The sequence below is a fragment of the Ursus maritimus genome, unplaced genomic scaffold (genome assembly GCF_017311325.1).
Source record: "Ursus maritimus isolate PB19 unplaced genomic scaffold, ASM1731132v1 scaffold_11, whole genome shotgun sequence".
Taxonomy (NCBI): Eukaryota; Metazoa; Chordata; class Mammalia; order Carnivora; family Ursidae; genus Ursus; species Ursus maritimus.
The window spans coordinates 18,720,755-18,742,484 of record NW_024423453.1 but is presented as its reverse complement, the minus strand read 5'-3'; positions in this window follow the sequence as shown (position 1 = coordinate 18,742,484).

Below are 21,730 nucleotides of genomic sequence, written 5' to 3'. Positions count from 1 at the left end.
AGAGGGGGAAGCAGACTCCCCACTGAGCAAGGAGCCTGATGTGGGGCTCCATCCCAAGACCCCGGGATCATGACCTGAGCCGAAGGCAGATGCTTAACCGACTGAGCCACCCAGGTGCCCCGCTTTGGTACTCTTTGATGCTCTCATTGTGGCTTTCTCAAAAGTATTTTCACCTTGTGCAAATTTTAAAATCTGAGCTGAAGCTTATTTGAATGAAACTCTTACTAAACAGAGTAAAGGGTTTCTTCCTGATTCTCCTTGATACTATTTTTCAATCTAAGGGCATATTTTAGAGCAATTGAAATTAGGGACTTTCTGGAAAAAAGAGACATGGCTCAGGGAGTCTCTCCTCCATTAGTTCCATGTATGATTTTTAAGTAAGTTACTTAACCTATGTTCTTTAACAGGGTTATTAAGTGGATTAAATGAGACAGTGGCCTAAAGCGCTGAGCACATTGCCTGGCACATGGTTACACTCTTTTTAGATCACATTGTTGTTTTCTTATTGCACAGAGTTTATTCTACATACATACATTATTTTAAAGATATTTTAATAATATATGAAGTGACAGAACTGTTTGCTCTAGTAGTTCTGTCAGCAGAGGGACAACTCACCTTATCAAAGACAATTGAACGTGTACTTGACGCTGATTTCAGCTTGCCCTATGGATGATAACGGGCTCAGGAAACCACAGGGAGATTTTAAGGTGTACTCTGGGAAGGCGATTCCTTATAGGACAAAGAAGCGTGAATACTGTTGTCTTTCTGTGACTAACTAATGGGAGCCAATCTCCAGAATACGCAGCAATATGGAGGAAGACAGCTCTCCTTTGCAGTCTTAGACTCTTAGTGCGTGCCAAGTGAAGGCTTTGAAAGCCAAGGCAACAAGCCTTCATGATGGGGTCGGAGATGACGTGGCCTTGCAGTTGTTTGTAACCATGTGTGTATCTGAAGGTAACAACACTTCTTAGACTCCTTTGTTTAGTTGCTTTGGTTGGTGGGGTTATAACAACTAATACACAGTTCCTGGTCCCCAAGTTTTTAGTTTGGCCAGAAAGAAGACAGTAAGATAGTAAAATGGATGGAAAGACACCAGAAGTTAATGTTAAAAAAAATCTATATCTATATCTATATCTATATATCTATATATCTATATCTATCTATGTGTGTGTATACACATATATATGTGTGTGTATATATAATATATATGTTAAAAATATATACATAATATTTTTTTAAAGAGAAAATTAGTAATCTTGACCTTGAGTTTATCCCAGTATTTAAGTTTTGGAATATGCCTTAAATATTGTATTTTCCAAAAATCTATTCAAGAATGTAATTACTATTCATACTAATTGTTTAATTAAAGGGATTTGTTTGTTTGTTTGTTTGTCTGTTTAGAAAGGTCTGTATTGGCATCCTTGCTCTTCAGTTTCAGCGCCAAGACAGAACTAATGCGCCCAGCTGGGGGACCAGGCACCTGAATCTCCGGTGGATTAATTACTTGAAGGCAAAAAGCAGGAACTCTTATCTTTGGCCCATAGCCTCCTAGAATGTATTAAGTAAACGATGTGTTTATGCAAACATTTTAGGGAAGAGGATCTTAACTCTTACCAGATTTTCAAAGTAATGACCAAAACATAAAAAGTAACATTTACCTAGGAGGATAATGCAAAATTAATGCCAAGCCTTTAAATTCTATTTTCGTGATAAAAACATCACAATGACTCATATTGGTTTAGCTAACCTTTTGTCCCTAAGATCATTTTTACACTATCCTCAAATGAGTCCAACTTTCCCTCATCTTTATTTCTGGAATTCGCTTTTCTTAACTAAAAAACTTGCATTTTCCATAATGTCTGTCTACTTCCCGGAATATCAAAGTCATTTTTCATTTCAACACTATTCTCTAAATTTAATTCCCACCACATTCTACTTTACGACATTGTGGCCATAATCACTAAAGCATTTTAACAATACTGTTTATTCCAAATCAAGCTACAACCATTATTCATTTCCTCAAAAAGAAAAACTAAGAATAAAATTTTAAAAGTATTAATTTATTTTACAAATTTTTAAGTTATGTGTTACATAAAATAATGCATTGAGTTACAAAGTGGAGTTTTTTTCCTATACTTGCATTGTATGAATTAACCTATTCAAATTTTGACCTCTACCTTTGGGACAGGCCACTGTCGTCTCTAGAGGCTCTTTTGAATATACAACACAATATTTTAGTGTGCCTTGTCTTCATTTACTTCTAAAATGTTCAGGATATGACAATTTTTAAACATGTGCATGTTGTAATTATAAATTGTATCCCACACCACAAATACCTACTTATATTTGTGAACTCCACCAACTTTTTACTACACTGCTTTTAAAATGACTGGTAAAAGAGACACCTAGGTGGCCCAGTCAGTTAAGCATCTGACTCTTGATTTTGACTCAGGTCATGATCTCAGGGTCCTGGGATCAAGCCCTGCTTCGGGCTCTGCTCTGGGCATGGAGCCTGCCTAATATTCTCTCTCTCTCTCCCTTTGCCCCTCCCCAACCCGTATGCACACACGCGTGTGCTCTCTCTTTCTCTCTCTCTCAAATAAATAAATAAATCTTTAAAAAAATTTTAAAAATAAAATGACTGGTAAAAGACTCATTTGCAATATTTAATACTTAGTAATTACTATATCTGTATTAAATTTATTTTATTACTTTTTTATGACTACTTCAGATTATCTCTATAGATATCTAAATATATATCTAAATATCTGAATATCTCTATATTTTTATAATACAGATTTATGCAAATATAGATATATAAATATAAATATCTAGAAATTTCTAGAAACTAGCAACAGTATGAGCCATTTTAGGCTGGTTTGTCTTCCCTGAGTGGTACTTTTATATTTACAAAAAAGTAAATATGAAAGCACCTAGGAATTTGAGAGATTTGAAAGGACATTAAAAAGTAATTTCCCAAGAATAATGTGGAAAAATACAATTCAGTTTATTTTGTGATGTATAAGATATATTAAGTTTTACAATCACTTTGTTTACAGTATAATCCTCTACTAGTTGTAAAATTTCCTCCAACAAATGATTATTTCTCAGTTTTCACACACAGCTGAATAATAATAGTAAACTACAAATTTATAAAAACTGATCTACTCAATATTCTAGAACTGACTTGACTGATATTCAAATACTTCCATAAGTAGCACCAGGGGAAACTAGACCATAGAGTACTTTTGAGTATAACAGTATAATCACCCATGATATAATGCTCTATGTGGGTATGATTTTTTATTAATTTTGCAAAAGCAAAATTCATACCTCAATTTTTTTTTCCTGGTTATTCTCTTAGTTTCTTACATTCCATTTGTAATTCCTCTGAATGGAATCAATTATACTTTTTTAATACAGTTCTCTCATGATGAGGAACACTGGGTGTACCAGAATATACTTGACATTCATAATAATCAATTTAATATTCACATAGAACATAAATTAAGCAATAAACTTTCTAGTAGCCATTAGCACTTAGTAATCACGGCCAACACTTCCACATTCCTTAAAATTACCAGGCTGAATACTTCTTGACCTAATATCTTTTAATCTGTATTGCATGTTATTTTCCATATTGCAGAAAGGATTACACAGTAATATGGAAAATCACAATCAAGGTATGAGGTGATTTAGAAGTCATCACAAAACATCCTATTTAGTAATGTCCGTGAAGATCCAGCATGCTTATGTTCTCATTTTTAAATTTCACCTGATACAATTATTTGGAAATACAAAAACTGTCCACGTTAAAGTGTTTTCTAATTTTTCTTCAGGTCATCACTTCTATCATCAGAGTAAGAAACCAAGAATGAGTCACAGACAAGAGGAAATGAAGACAATTGTAGCACAGTTTATATGTCAGATTTGTGGTGCCAAATGCTTTACAAGCCTTTTACATGTGTTCTGGTATTTTGCTAATGCAGCTACAATATCTCTAGGGCCATAACATCCTTTCTTTCGTCTCTCAAGTGGCCCATAAAAGATGGTTAGAAGAACATAGGATAAAAAAAGAAAATGACCAGAGGGGTTTTCTCGTCACTTTTTCCAGTTTGATCACTTAAAACAAATTCCTTTTCTTTTTCATTGGTTCTGCTTATTTTAGAGAAACTGTTTAAATATTACAGAAACCCACAGGCTAACCAAATATCTAGGAAAGTTCCACTCCCTCTTTTTGATGTTGACAGTGATTTTAAAGGACCCACAGGTATAGACACTGATATTCTTGCATTGGGCATTTTATGAGCAAATAGAATAAAAGCTTCCCTCTTTCTCTCCCATCAGCAATGAAAATTAGCCTAAAAAAGGATTTGAGTTCAATTAGGGATTGTTTAATTGACCTGCTGTTGAGTCAATCCTGATTTTCTTTTCACACATTAAACTACAAAATTTATACTGTCTGAAAATGTTGCTTTTTACAATGTGTGTGAAGACTGTGTGAGCCATGTCCCTCCAGAACTGCTGAAATCATACAGACTGAACACAAAGTCTACCCTCCTCAGAGAAAGGACTTTTCTTTCAATGGGTGGCTTACCTACTCTTAAACATCAAAATGGTTATGTTTGGTTTCTTTCTTTCTTTTTTTGGCCTCTATATTTTTGGGTGAAACTACATAAGTAGGCAAAACACATCGGCATTAACATCGAAGGCACTTGGAGAGCTACATCTCAATAAGGAAAATAAATCTATATTCTTTTTTTCATATAAGAATGCAAACGTCATGAGCTGGAGAACTATACACAGTACACTTGGTCTAGTTTCCCCGATGAGCCTACTGACTCCACTGGACGAGACTTGAAAAGAACCTAGTCAAGCAGATTGCTCACATTTAGTTAGTAAAAACAAAGCTACTCCTTCATTTTAAGAAGCTAAAAATAATTATTATACACAGCATATACAAATTTGATTAGTATTCACTATTATTCTTCAATTCTAAATATATTATGCCGGAAGAAATATTTTGTTATAGTTTGCTTTTCCAACTTAAGCTCCCGCCCAACCAAAATGCTGACATACACCAATGAATAATGGGACATTGTGTACCAGTTACCCATTCATTACTGTACAACAAATCGTCCCACAATGTAGTGGCCTAAAAGGTAAGTGGGGGGGGGGGAATGGGATAGACCGGTGATGGGTAGTAAGGAGGGCACGTATTGCATGGTGCACTGGGTGTTATATGCAACTAATGAATCATCAAACTTTACATCGGAAACCGGGAATATACTGTATGGTGACTAACATAATATAATAAAAAATCATTAAAAAATAAAAATAAAATAAATAAAAGGTAAGTAGGTATTACCGCTCACGAGTCTACCACAAGCAGGTTGTTCAGTCTAGGCCTGGCTCCCTCCTCATCTGACTTTCTGGGCAACATCTTGGCGGCTCTGCTCTAGTACATTGCTGGGTGTTGACTGGGGTGCCTTGCTCCTCTCCCCTGCTAGGTCAGGTTTACTTATCTGCTAGCTGAGCAGCATTCAAAAGAATGAAGCTTTTCTGAAAGTGTAACTTAAAAACTTGAAGGCTTCCTCTGAATCGGACACAAGTCCATTCTAATGGCCAAATACACAATTATCCGGGAGACACTCATCTCTCTGTAGACTCACTGACAGCTGCTTTAGCCACGTCAGAAGGTTACTGGATAAGACTCCTAAGTTTCTTAGAAACCCTTTTATCTGGCTGAAAGGGAATCCAGGGATCAATAAAGATCTTATAATAATACACTCGATTTGATCTTATCCTTAGGACTTGTTTTATGTTGGGACTCTTACTGGTTGGGAAGACAGAAGATGAGAAGCAGTTTTGTTTTTTGTTTTTTTATATCCCTCAAATTTCTTGAAAACTAGGCAATTCTTTCTCTACTTCAGAGGTTGGCAAACTAAGACCATAGGCCAATTCCAGCCTACCTTCTATTTTTGCATGGACTGTGAGCTAAGACTCTTTTTACATTTTTTTATGTTTCAAAAAAATCAAAAGAGGGAAAATATTTTGTGATACATGCAAATCATATTATATTCACATTTCAGTGTCCATAAATAAGTGTTTTGAAGCATAGCCACATTCATTCATTTACATATTGGCTCTGGCTGGTCTTTGCACAGTAATAGCAGAATTGAAAAGTTGAGATAGACACTGCATAGTCACATAGCCAAAAATACTATCTGGCCCTTTACAGAAAAAGTTTGAGGACCCCTGCTCTAACTCATACTGTTCCTGCAGTACTCTATCACACACGGCTAAAAGAAGCCAATGGACACTTGCAACATTTTGTCTGGAAAGCGTTTTGCCAAAGCCCAACAATTTATTAAGAACATATCTATTGGTATAGTCTTGCCAATTATATTCTTATTTTATAATGGAGCTTTGTTTTTCCAGCCTCCAGTAGCAATCTCTCACCATTTTCTAGCCTCTATGAAATATTTGCTCACCATGTTTCCATTATCTGCTCATTGCTTTGCTTTCAAACCAGAGTCTCATAGTTTAAGTCAAAAGCATTTCACTTCTATGTACCAATTTCTATATTAGTTATCTCTTGCAGTAGAAGAAATAAACACAAAACTCTGTTGTTTAAAACAACAGGATTTATTTTTTCTCCTGAGTCTGTGGGTCAACTGGGCAATAGTGATGATCTTGCCTGGACTTGTTCATGTATTTAAAATTAACTTATAGGCTGGCTGGGGTAGAATGATCTTTTTCACATATCCCATATTTAGCTATCTGTTGGCTTTGGGCCTCTCATCCTCAAGTGGATGACCCTGGGCCTGTCAAGTGATGGTGGTGGGGATCCAAAACAATGAGTGGAAACATGCAAGATTTCCTGAGGCATGGACTGACTAAGAACCAGAACTCCAGAATTCCCTCCACTGTGTGTTAATGAGAACAACCCAGCCCCGATTTAGTGAGTGAGGAAATAGATTCTGCCTCTTGATGAGATAATCATAAAACTTATACTATCATTTTAAGAGGCTTTTGATATACAGGGTATGCTGCATGCAAAACATACAAGCTAATTTGTATTTGCTATTAGTCTTCAACTCTGACTATATTATACACAAAATAATTGTTCTATCTTCTCCAGCCCCAACATTGCAACAATGACAAATGAAAAATGAAACACTTCCAACAAGTTATTAGTGTTGATGAAGATCATATTTCAGACAGAGAATTGGGGAGAAGACATGTACGATAACCAAAGAGACATAAATCCAGGTAATTCAAAGGTCACCCTTTTCTAATGCACATTTGGAAGAAAGAAGTTTTTTTTTTTTTAATTCTTCTTAAGTGACCCATTTACAAACTATTCCTCTCTATTTGGGGATTCCTTATCCTGTTGCTAGTGTCAAATGTCTTTGCTATACTCCCCTTTTTCAAGATTATATTTTCTTTTGGTGGGTGTCACTGGAATAATAAATATTAGGTCACATAATTTTACTTATGCTGTCTCTCTATTCTCTACAATTTTTTGTCCAAGTATTAATATAAGAGGATGAGTTTTCACCGATTGGCGTAATGACTCCGAGTAGGGCCTGAGGGTTTGAACAAAAGGATAAGAATACTGAGTGCAAGTTTTCTGGCCTAGAAACTGGTGTCCGTGAGCCTCTTGCTTATGCATTTTCACTTCGTTCATACTATTGAAATATAAGAGGAGGAGAGATGTGGCTTGATTTTAATTACTTGGGGTTATCAGATGAAGAGGAGGCAGGAACAAACAAATAAACAAACAAAAAATACATTTTATGTCAATCTGGCCAAGCCCAGGCCAAACAAATTTTCTACGAAGATTGTAAGAAAAATACTTCAGAGAATCAGTGACCTGGGGACAAACACTAGGTGCGTTCAATGGGCTTTCCTAATCGGGTTTCTTGAAGGGCCACAGAGTTCATTCGGCTAGCTTCTGATGGTATTGTTTTCTTCAAGCATCATGTTGTCACCACACTGGAAAAATCACTTTTATTTCCTGGTAACTCTTACAGGGAGCTCTGAGGTTTGTCGGATGGATGCAAAGCCATCTGTGACTGAGAGAGAATCTTTTTCTCTAAAAGTAAGATGGGGGGAAAAACCAAAGTTTTTAAAATTTGGTTTATCTGACAGCCACCAAGGGGAAAAGTAGCCAAAGAATTAGGCATTTTTACAAGGGGTTGTTTTTCATAGAAAGCCTTATTCATAACTTGCTTCTTTGTAACCAAGGGTTCATCTCTTTAAAAAAGGAACTTGCTTTTGGGGGCAGCTCCACATCTTACTTACAGGGGTGAGATAGGGTCTCACCCTTGGTTCAACTGCTAAGTCCTACTTATTTTGTATTATCCAAAATGTTACTTCCTCAGAGAATCCTTCCTACTCCCTGATTTTTAAAAAAAAATGCAGTTTGCTTACTTATTTATTTTTTAAGATTTCATTTAATTTTTAGAGCAGATTTAGTGATCCTTTGTGTGCTTAGGAGAAACAGCACCCCACTTCCTGATGGAGTCCTACTTTCTCCCACATCCAGAGCCTGGTATTCATTGGTTACTTTAAAAAGACCCAGCAGACACATTTATAGTTTCCAATATCTGAGGCCAAATCACCTCTCCATGAAGGGTGTTTCCAGACTAGTCGTTACAAATGAAATGGAAACAGTGAGAGGATTTATAATTCTCTTTTGTGAGATACCTCAAACATGGGAAGTGGGCATGTGAATTGATCTTCCCATTAAACCCTTAGGTACTTCCCTTCTAATCTAATTCAGTCACATATGCATTCAATTAACTACTCTATCTCACTCTCCCCATCTCCTTACTCATCCCCACATACAAGCCTTAATCGGCAAGTTCATCTAACTCTTGAAAATAGTTCCGTGGATAATTCGTTTATCACTTCTAGGTATAATTTGTCCAATCCAATGGAATCCAAAGAATTTTAATGTGATTTATGATCCTTGTTTATTCATAAGCTTTATCAGCTTCTTCAAATATGTACTAATAGGTCCAATACCATATCCATTTTTTCCTACTATTCATTATTAATCTTTAGCCAAGAACCTGTAATTTGGTGGCACCATTATATAGAGTTTTAAAACTTACTTTTAGGGATGCCTGGGTCACTCAGTCGGTTAAGCATCTGCCTTCAGATCAGGTCCAGGATCTCAGGGTCCTGGAATCAAGCCCCAAGTTGGGCTTCCAGCTCTACAGGGGGTCTGCTTCTTCCTCTGCCCCTTCCCTGCTCCTGCTCTCTCTCTCTCTAATAAATAAATAAAATCTTTAAAAAAAAGTTACTTCGAAGGAAGGATTACTGACTTAGATCATTTTTTAGCTGAAAATATGCTGGTAAGTTTATTGACTACTAAGCCTAACAATCTAAATAATTTTAAATACATATTTAAAAAAAAAAACAAACATACATCAGAAACATTGTTTTTTTTTCCTTTTCTAACCATTGCTATTTAAACATTCACTTGTTTTGAAGTGTAATTGTCAATACAAAATGCAAATTTGATAAATGTCTAGCTTGATGAATTTCACGAACTGAACACACCTGTCTAGCGGACCTCCAGACCCACAAACAGAACAACATCAGGAACGTCTCCTGCTCATGCTTCCTTCCAGAGGTCAGTGTTTCTGAAGGAAAGAAATCTAACGTGGGAGCAAATGTGGGGGCCCCTGACATCCACATGAGTTTTCTTCATCTGTAGAGTGAGTGGAATAATAAATATGCTGAAAAACTATAACTATAAATGTGATCGACTCAATGAAAAAAATGTCATAAACCTCAGCAAGCTGCACAAATGAACAGTATTATTTTAATTTTCTGTTACTACAAAGTACCCATTGCAGAGCTCACCTTGGAAAAATGATCAGACTTGGCTCCAACCATGAAGAAGGAGTGTTGCTAAGGAATGCCAGCAGGCTGCCTTCCAACAGACCTCTTAGAGTCTCATTACCTTGGTAGATTTGCCTGGCTCTGAGTCTGGCCCTCAGCCTTTCCAGACTCTGAAATCTAGTTGTCTATTGCTAAGGGGCCTAGTGATATTAAATAAGCTCAAGAGACTGATTTTAAAAATCAAAGCCCTGATTTATTAATTTACAATGAGGGGACCAGGCACTTGAGTCTTCTGGCCAGAACATTCTCTCCCTGCTGATACTCCTTTGGGGAAGCTACGCTGTATTCATTAGCTTGCGCAGTGAGCATGGCTTCAGAATAAGAATTAGGCGAGAGGAATCTCCCCCTATGCTGTGTGATATTGGTTCACCACGTTTTTGTACCAACGCAACTCCGCACTCTGACCATTCTTTACAGACCAACTCAGCTTCCAATCCAACGAGAAAGCATTCTGAAAGCCTTCAGCTTCCAGGAAATGAAAAATACAGCATTTTGGGCTCTCAATTTAAATATGGATTTATAAGTCCTCTGTGGGCTCACCTGCAGGATCAACTTTTGACCTGGTGACCGCCCTCCCCTCTGGCAGAGGGTGGGTCTGCCTGGCTGGAGCCTCCAAAGGCTGCTGTATTTACCTCTCCTTCTCTTCCTCGAAGTGGTCATTCTGAATATTTATTTTTGAAGTTGATCTTTTTTCTTTTGTATAATTAGTAGGGGAAGAGTAAAAGTTCCCCTAATAGAGACATGTGACTGAGATGGAAATTGGTACCCATGAAGGTAAACGCTGACCATCATGAGCCCGGAGTTAGGTAAGTGACTCAGAGACTTGCCCGGAGAAACACTGGTAGATCACTCCTCAGACTCAGCACTTGGGTGGGTAACGGCCACCGCCTTCTCTTTGCTCCGACCTCTTCTATTTCTATGCCTCCCTGGTTGAGCAATCCTCACCTTACCCCAAACCCCCAACTAATTAAGCAGCTGTTTCTTTCATACTACTAATATTTTCAACCTTTTGTGTACTTCTGGAGACATTCCTGCACTTTGTAAGAATTATTTTTTTTAAATATCTGAATTGGTCCATTTTGTGTTGATTCTGAGGTTTTGAGCTCACAATTGACAATACTGAATTTACTTTTAATCTATTCTGGGACAATCTTATACTCTTATGGCCTACATTTAGATCATTTGTAATATGGAACTATTTGAGGATTTACTGAAATAATAAGTGTACAGCACTTAGGACAGTAGGTAACACTATTTATGGATGTGCTCCAAAACCACATTTTTGACCATATACAAAGGGTTAATGTTAAAAGTCAATATTTATTATTTGTGATTTTGGACTTTTTCCTCTTCATGAATTATTGAGCCACTAAAATTGGTATTTTTCTTTAAATTCACCCTCCCAATAGGTGAAGAATTCCAAAATAGGATTGTTCTTGAGATATTCATGACCTAGAAAGTATTAAATGACAAAGCCTTAAAAGCATACTTTAAAAGGTTATTTTTCCATTATTTTTGGTAACGCTAATATACCAAATGATTCTAAAATATCGGAATTATGATAAAACATATTTGGTACTATACCATTTATATTAAAACAAAAACATTTGGAGGTGCCCAGGTGTCTCAGTGGGTTAAGCGTCTGCCTTCAGCTCAGGTCAAGATCCCAGGGTCCTGGGATCCAACCACAGCATCGGCCTCACTGCTCAGCAGGGACTCTGCTTCTTCCTTTCCCTCTGCCTTCCACTCCACCTACTCGTGCCCTCTCTCTCTCTGTCAAATAAATTAAAAAATCTAAAAATAAATAAAAAATAAATAAATAATAAAACAAAGACATTTAATGGCTCAAAAGTTTGAGATAGGCTCCCTATTTTTTAAGCTAATATACTATCATTACATTAATCATGAAAATACTCTTAAATGTTTTAAAACAAAATTCACAGCATCACAATCATAAAATATGATAGTATTTTTTCCTTTCATAAAAAAATGCATGTCTACTTGAAATGACTGAATTTTAATGTAATAAATGCATAATGAGAATTTCACTTCAAGTTACATCAAGAATGCTTTCAATATTTGAAAATGTGTATTTAATTATTAATAATAAACCCAAATAGCATAATAAAATACTAATATCACTAATAGTAATTAAATACGATCACAATTATCATTGATCATAAACAAGTTCAGAGTTGTGAGAAAGGGCACTGCAGTGGGCTCTCAGCTGTTTGGCAATCCAAGGGCCAATGAAAAAACAATGGTCAAATGACAGGCTTTTGCTAATTTCCTATTTTTTTGTTAATTTTATCCACAAAGCCAAAATTTAGAGAATCTCTTTATTAGAAGTATTTAGGAAGCTTTTGTAATTATCAGTCTTATATATGTGTTTCTGTATGTACATAACCTGATTTTCCAATAAAACAAAAATTAAGCAATAAACATACATTTCAAATACTGTATTTTTTTCTGTTCGTTTGAATTCAAGATTCAAAACAATCAAAATTTCACAAAGCAAAAGCATAATCAAAAAATTCTAAATCCAGAGATAAGTGTTTTAAAATACCATCACTTATAAAGAAACTAAAGTGTTTCAGAAAGGATTATTTGCAGAGAGCACACGACAAATAATTTCAGTTGACACATTTTAAATGTTTAAATCTGAGCAAATCATCCAACTCACTTAATATTTAAGCATCCAAGCATTTCCTTCTACTCTTGATTCCTTTTATATGAAAACAGAATATCAGTCTTCAGATAATTTGATAAATGTTGTGTCAGCAATTTTTAGAAAGAGTCTTCTGTTGTTACAAAACTGGCAGACGCTAAACAGACAAAGTCTCAGAATAATTGATATGGACAACAGAAGTAAGAATTTCGACTCCCAGTAGGCAAACCACCTGTACAAACAACACTTGTAACTTCAATTTGAGTTGCTGGCTTCCGAATACTCAATTATTTAGGGCATTCGAAGGATTTCATTAATGGAAGAAATATCTACAGGCCTGAGTTACAAAGGTGGTTTTTATCCTTCAAGATTGGGTTTCAATAATAAGCATTATTAATGCTGTGTTGATGACAAATGCTTTTTTTGATCAGAATTAGGACTCTTCCATTTTAGTCTATTTCATATGTTTTCATTCAGATGTTTTAATGCTACTTTGCCTTGAAATCTTCAGGCAGACATTTTTAGTGGCAGAATGCAAAAAGACAGAAAATGACCATCCAGATGTTTCCACATTCCAAGGTTGTCACAGCATTGCCATCCAGACATAGTCTGTTCTGGATTCTCAAGAAATTAGTTTGGGTTAGAGGGGTGAACAACTTGTACACTGGTCTCTTTTAACATTACCATGCACTGCAGAGCCTGTTAATTACAATGGATTGGCTTATACCTCCGGACTCATATTTAAAGAGACAAATAATGTGGTTTGGTTTTGTTTCATTGAAGAGTAAGGATTTAAATTATTTTTAAATACACTTTTTAAAATTGTAGGACAATTTTAGATTTATAGAAAATTGTGAAGGTAACACAGACAGTTCTCATATTTCTATACCCATTTTCCCTTATTAATAATATTTTATATTAGTATACCACATTTATTATAATTGCTGAACCAATAGTGATATGTTATTATTAACTAAAATCTATAGCTTTTTCGGATTTCTATAGTTTTTACCTAAGTTTCTTTTTATGTTCCAGGTTCCCATCTAGGATCCCACATTATATCTAGTCGTCATGTACTCTTAAGTTTCTCATGGCTGTGATAGCCTCCCAGACTTTTCTTGTCTTTGACGACCTTGATATTTTTGAGAGTACTGGCTAGGTATTTTAAAGAATGTCTTCCAATAGGAATTTGTCTGAATTTTTCCTCGTAATTATAGTAGGTATGGAGTTTGACAAGGAAGACCACATGAAGTACTATTTTCATATCTTATCGAAGATACATGACTTATCACTACTCATGTTAATCTTAAGTTCCTGGCTAAGGTAGTGTTTTTCAGGTTTCTTCAATAAAAAGTTAGTCTTTCCCACCCCACCCCCTTTTCATACTGTCTTCTTTGGAAAGAAGTCACTATGTGTAGCCCACATGGGAGGGGTAAGGAGTGATTCACCACCTCCTTGAGGGCAGATTATCTACACAAATTATTTGGAATTCTTCTGCACAAGAGATTTGTCTCTTCTCTTATTCATTTATTCATTCATTCATGCATGCATTCATTCAATCATTTATTTATATCTGTGTGTACTCATAAATACTCGTTTTATATACTAGGTTATAATCCAGTACTACTTTTCTTATTTTGATGCTCAAATTGTTTCAGTTCTGGCCATTGGAAACTCTTCAGGTGCTTTCCGTATCCCTTTCATTTATTTCATATTTGTGTGCGTATGTGGGAGTCAGGAGGGAGAGCATTTTCTTAGTTTCTGGTGTTACAAAATGCTGTAGGCTCATCATGTATATTTCCTGCCCAAGTACTAGAATCAGCCATTCTTCACGGAGTCTGGTTCCCATTATTGGAGAACAGTGTTGGAAACTGAGATCTGGGTGCTGGTGTGAACATAGCGATATGTCATTGATACTAGGACCTCCCAACCAGCAATGCAAGGAAATGTATTTATGTATGTATGCTAACCACTGAATCTATACATATCTGTAAGTATTTGTATATGTAAATATCTGTCTATACTAAACTAAATCTGCGTTCTTTTTGTTGACTCCCAGTCTAATTCATTACCAATTGGATCATCCTAGCCTCCTTCTATTGCAAAACTACCACTACAGCAGTAAGAAACCTGGATTCAACCAACCTTTATCCATCAATTTGATCAGTCTTCATATACACAGAGCAGTTACAGAATTGTTAACCCGTGTACACATAGGAAACAAGGTTATCAACTACAGCACAGTGATGACATATAGTTCCTCTTGACTTTAGCCTCACAAACTTCACTCATTTCCAAAGTCACTCAGGTCAGCAACATTTCTGAAGTTGTTTCATATATTTGGAATACGTAAGATTCTTTTATAGCAGTCTACTTTTCATCCTGGGATCGCCGAATCTCCTAAATATATATATTTTTTTGAAATTTGCATACATTATGGTTTATTTTTTGTGTTGTAAATTTCTATGGATTTTAACAGATACACAATTTCATGTGTCTACCATGACTGTATTATTTAGAATACTTTCACTGCCCTAAGAAATCTCCTGTGCTTCACCTACTCAACCTTCTTCTCCTCCACACCAAATTCCTGACAACCACTGATCTTTATGCAATTTTTATAATTTTGCCTTTTCCATAAGGTCATATAATTAGAATTATAGATTATGTAGCCTTCCAGCCTGACTTCTTTCACTTAAACGTATGCATTTAAGATTCATCTGTTGTTTTCCATGGCTGAATTGCTGGTTTATTTTTATGGCTGAATAATATTCCATTCTGTAAACGTAGCATGTGTATGTGTTCACGTCCTGAAGGATGGCTTGGTTGCTTCCAGTTTTTGACAATTGTGAATAAAGCATGCAAGTTTTAAGGTGGACAAACTTTTCAAACCTGTAAGCTAAATAATCTAGAAGCAGTGATGCTGTATCATTAAAATTAGGTTTAGATTTGTAAGAAACCGGCAAATTTTCTCCTGCAATGGGGGTATCATTTTCAAATACCACCAGAAATGAATGAGAGTTTTGTTGCTCTGCTTCTTGGCGGTTATTGGTATTGTCAGTGTTTGGGATTTTGCCATTCTAATGCATCAGTAGTGATTTCTTGTTGTTATTTTACTCTGCAATTCTCTGATGACAATAATGTTAAACATCATTTCATATGTTTATTTTGCCACTTGTGTATCTTCTTTGGTAAGGTCTATTCGTATCTTTTGCCCACTTTTTAAAAAGCGATTATTTTTTTTCTTGTTGAATTTTCAGAGTTCTTTGTATATTTTGGATAGGAGATCTTTATTAGATATGCATTTTGCTCCTGGTTTCTCCCAGTCTTTGGCTTGTCTTTTCATTCTCTTAATAGTGTCTATTGCAGGGCAAAAATCTTAATTTTCATAAAGTACAACCTATTCTTTTTCATAGATTATATATTTGGATCATTTTGTGTGTGTGTTATTTTATCTAAAACCTCATCACCAGGAAAATATTTTTAATAGCTATATATCTGTTTTTGAATATTAGATGCTTTGAATAGTAACTTTCACATCTCTTCCTCTTTCATTTCTCTTTCTCTGCTCTCTTTTCTCTTTTTCAGTCTTCTCAGTTTCCTTCTTTTCTCTGGCAGTAAGTAGGCTAGAATAGGAAAAGTGTAATTAAGATGAGCTAGTAAGTCAACAATGGCTTTAATTTATTCATCTTCTTCTATGGATTTTTTACTTACATGTTAGAACGATTCTTTTGTGGACTAGAGATCATTTATATGCTAGCTTCTGGGTAGTAAATTATCTGTAGTAAGAATCAAAGGATGCTCTATTGATGCACCAATTAATCGAAGTCAATATTTATTCAGTAGAATTATCAATAGAATTAATTACCAATAGCATAAATATATGTTGTTATCCTAGCAAGTATATATACTTATTCAAAGACAAGTATGCTCTCCAAAAGGATTCCCTTATGAATGAGCACAAAGCTAGTGTTTGTCATGTTTCTTCCTCCCAGTTTTGGCTTTCAAAATCTGATTGAGGAGGATACATACAGTGCAATTAGTGAATTAAAATGAAACAAACAAACAAAAAATCACACTGAGTGTAATCAAGTGTGAGAACACCATGTTAATGCCACAGACAACGTAATGATGGGTGAATGTAGAGAGCAGTGAGTGCTGGTGTGTTATGGGAGACTTTAGGAAGAAGGCAGGGCTTGTGCTTGTTCCAGAGGATGATTATAATGTAGATGGTCCAAGCTAAGAAGAAGGGACCCTCCAAATGAAGAAAAACAAGAACGAAAGCATTGATGTGAAGGTGAATACGCCATACTCATTGGGCAGGTATTACACAGCTCTAATTAACCAAATGGACCTTAAAATCAAGATGTCAAGTAGATTAGCAGATTACATGTGGTTATCTAGGGGCCTTAAGTTCTTTAATAAATGGCTAATGAAACAAAAAGAATTTTTAAGACACAGTTTGGCTATGGAGACCTCTGTTACAACACAGGGCACTGAAACCCTCTCAGCATATGGCCTTCTCCTGTCCCTTGTGATTGGCTCAGATGTGGAAATATAATCTAATTGGATCTAACAGAGGGAAATTTATGATTTTAATTTGATAGTATTTGGAAGAAAAGTTCTCCCTCCTGAGTAGTATGATGTACAGATGGGACATTTGAATTTCATCAGTTATTTTAGTGCTGTGAAGGATAAGGCCAGCCAGTAGAGAAAGATAACACCAAGAGGATCACAAAACAGCAGAGCCAAGAAAACTGATCAAAGGGTACTTGAGCTTGGCCTACCTCTGGATTGTTATGTTAATTGAGCCAATAAATCCCATTATGTGCTTTCTTCCAGGTTCTCAGAAAATCTTTTATTTTCTCTCACATTTCCCCATACAGCCTCATATTAAGAAATTATTTTTGTTCTACCTTCAAAATGTATTTAGATCCTACTACTTCTCACGTCTCTACCCTGTCTCCCTGATCCAGATCAGCGTCCGCTATCACCTGAATTAATACAACAGGTTCTCATCAGCATCCCTTTTCCATTCCTGGTCTTTCACAGTCAATTAGCCACGCAGATAGTAGTGATCTTCTAAATACAAAACAAGATCCGACTACTTCTCTGCTCAGCATTCTCTAGAAGCTCTCCATATAGGGAATAAAGTCCAAAGGCCAGACAGAGGTCTACCAGGTCCCACAATCCAAGGGGCCCTGATGTGTTTGCAGAATTATCTCTTACTACTCTACCCCTTGTATCCGCCTGCCAGGTGGCTTCTCCCCCCCCCCCCCACCCCCCGCTTCTCAAACAGATAAAACACACACTCATCTTAGTGATGAAGTTTTGAATGTAGGTGAGGTTTGGTGGGGTGAGGTCTGGAGCCGATGGCCAAGGAAGAATTCTTGAAACAGTCTTTGGTGCAAAAAGGTGGTTTTATTAAAGCACAGGGACAGGACCTGTGGCAGAAAGACCTGCACTGGGGTTGTGAGGAATGACTAATTATATACTATGGGGTTGGGGGAGGTAAGGAAAAAGGGAGGTGTCCAAAAGGACTTTGATTTGCTAAAGAAGACCCTCAGGATACTGGAGGCCTTGCTATTATCAAGCTAAGTATGTTTATCCCTCCAGCAAAGCATTAACATTAAGATCCTTGGAAGTTTCCTGGAGGAATGTCACACATATTCCACCCAAGGAGGGGGGTGGGTGGAGGTTGTGGGGTGTCGGCTTGTGCTTTGTCCTTAGCTAGCCTTCTGCTCCCACATTCTTAGGGCCTTTGCACTTGCTGCTTCCTCTGCCTGAAAACTGGTTTCAGAAAATATTGCTATGTCATTTTTCCCTCACTTCATTTGTTTTCGTTACTAGAGGAGAACTGGCTTCCATTTAAAACCACACCCTGTCCTTACTGGTACCAGATAATATTTGCATCATCCAGCTTTTCATTTCTTCAAAGTTTTTGTCACTACTCAAGACTTTGTTTATTTGTTGATTTTCTATTTCCTTACCGCCACTAGCCTGTAAGTTTCCTGAGAACAGGATGACTGAGTTTTCTTTGATGTCTCTAAAACCTGGAGCAGAGAAAGCAATGCGTAGGATATGCTTTAAAGTAAATCAAATCATTCTTCAAGGTAATTAAAGTTGTTCTTATTTTTGTTACTTTCCTTTGCTAGTAAAAGACTTCCGTTAGATAAATGGCAATCCCATTAGTCTTTACTTAAATTGAGTAAAGACACTATAACATGTCTAGATGGAAAGAATACAGCGTAAAGTATGTAACTGTGCTTTAAACTCTGTATTTAATATTTTCCATTAAAATAAATATGTTATACGGCTAAGAAAAATTGAAATAATTCATAGAAATCATTTGTATTGGGAAAAGAAAAATAGCCAAAAATGAAACACCCCCCCCATTGTAAAAATGCTGTGGTTTTTACTTAAAAATATATATATATATGTGTAAGCCCACCACCTTACTCAAGGAGTACTTTAGTACGGGTTTATATTTCACAACACCACCTTACTCAAGGAGTACTGTAAGCCCACCACCTTACTCAAGGAGTACTGTAGTACGGGTTTATATTTCGCAACAAAATATAACAGTGGTGTCACTGAAGAGGAATTCAGTTACATAAAAGGTGGTAACCGAAGGATTATATATTTATGGAACTCATCTTCAGTCATCAAGCTCTTTCCTGGGTGCTTTATAAATATTATCTCATTTAATATTTTCAAATGCCTTTCTGGTGAATAGTAGTTATTATTTTACAGAAGAAAAAAGAGTGAGATTCAGGAAGAAAAGAAAATTCCCGAGGGCCCGCAATTCATAACTGACATCCAAATCCAAAGCTTCAAGCATCAAAACTCATTTAAAAAAAATGCTTATTCCAATAAATATGTAAAGCTATTGGTATGCACACTGACATTGTTAAAGTACTGTCTGCAAAGCCCTGTTTGGAAAATATTAAAATCCTTTATGGTTTATCAATCTGTCAAGTACAATTTTTATTGTTTATTGAAAAAACTAGCTCATTGATGTCTTACAGATGAATGTTAGCACTGCTCTAATTACCTAAAAATGTATGTAATTAGATGAACAAGGAGACTAATAATAGCGAATGATACTTGCATATGAAACTACATTAGCAAGTGCTAGAGCCACTTGTTAAAATAAATTCTGTCAGAGGAAGGGGGCAAATAGAAAGGCAGACAAGGAACAACAGCGATATTTATAGTTAACAATGACTAAGAGGTGAACTTTAAGCCTATTTACATAGTTCTGAAAGACTGAAACATCAAAGACAACGTCTTCCTACTACAAGCCTGAAATATGGAGGAAACAGAGGAAGAAAATTACTCAACATCAAGAAACTTCCCTCAAAACATTATGTGATAAAATAAAATATGCCATGAACTAAAAAAGAAAAGTATACATAGATTCAACAATGTCATTCCTAATGTCTAACAGGAACTTACTATTTTAGAGACAGGAATACCGAAGGTTAGGTGATAGCTCTTGTTAAGTGGTTACTAGTAAAGTATGATACAAAATAAAGTCAGCATGTGTTCCAGACTGTGGTTTTCTGTTCCGGGGCTAGAAGATCCTGCCAGGCTGGCTCTGAAAAGGAGTGATGCGTTGAGCTTGGAGCCATGTGAATGTCTCAAATCCCTGGCAGTGAGAATCCAGTCAGAAACCAGGCAGCAGGCTCCAGCACCACGGCCACGAATGATAGGGCCACACCAGCCCGGAAGAATCTAGTGTTGCCACCCTGCCCCGTGCTCTGATCATGCGCGGAGCAAATCCCTATTGAACAGACTCCTAAGTGCCAGTTTTTGTGTAAGTCCCTTCCGAGGGGCTCGATTTTGGAACCCTACACCTGCAACTTCACCCACGTTTGCTCCTTCAGAGATTTTGGCACTGGACTCTCTGGATGTACACTTGCCACTGAGTCCACTCTAGAGGGAAAAATACAGGAACGGCAACAGCAGTACCCTCCACATTAACTCTGGGAACGCCAGCGACACTTGTGCTGCTAACAGGCTCCGATTTAGAATTTGGAAGTCCTGCAGCAAATGGCACCATCGACTCTACCTGTTCCCTCCGCTCAGCTGGTGGTGGCACTGTTTAGTCTACTCTGATATTAATCCAGAAGTTTCCATGGGATTTACACCAAATAATTTGGGTGGACCAAAAGCAAGCAGAAACAGCAACTGCATCAACAACCCTCTCCTAGGCTTGGCTAGACTCATACCCAGACCCAGACTTGGACTCACAGGTACACTTACACATAGCTGCTTTGGCAGGTTTACTTTTTCCAAGTACAAGCACAACAATCAAAAGTGAAACAGGGTGGGGGGCCTAGGTGACTCAGTCCATCAAACACCTGACTCTTGATTTCGGCTCAGGTCGTGATCTGAGGGTGGTGAGATCAAGCCCCGCACTGGGCACGGAGCAGGCTTAAGATTCTCTCTCTCGGGGCGCCTGGGTGGCACAGCGGTTAAGCGCCTGCCTTCGGCTCAGGGCGTGATCCCGGCGTTATGGGATCGAGCCCCACATCAGGCTCCTCTGCTGGGAGCCTGCTCTTCCTCTCCCACTCCCCCTGCTTGTGTTCCCTCTCTCGCTGGCTGTCTCTATCTCTGTCAAATAAATAAATAAAATCTTTAAAAAAAAAAAAAAAAGATTCTCTCTCTCTCCCTCTCCCTTCGCCTCCCCACCATCTCCAGTTCGCACGCTGCTCTCTAAATTGATTAATTATGTTAATTAAATAAAAACTTAAACAGGAGCCTACGGGTGTGACCGTGGCATCTACTGTAGCTGCTTCAGGTGCAGTCAGTGAAGACCTTCGTGGTGTAGATTTTAGTGGCTCCTAATATAAAAAGAGTGAAAAAGAGGAACATGACCAGAAGACAATAAAGCACAGAAGGATGGAAACCTTCCTTGTGTCATTTGCCAGGACAGGAAAATCATAAGAAATTTGTTGCCAGGAAAATTGCCAGGAAAATCGTAAGCAATTTGTGAAGGAACAAAAATGAGTACAAAAAACCCAACATTAAGTGATGATTACAGTGTAAGAAGATAGTAAGGCTTTAAGGCAGTTTTTGCCGTCGGCTGCCCGTGGATGCACGTAGAGTTCTCAGAGCGCAGGGACTACCACCCAG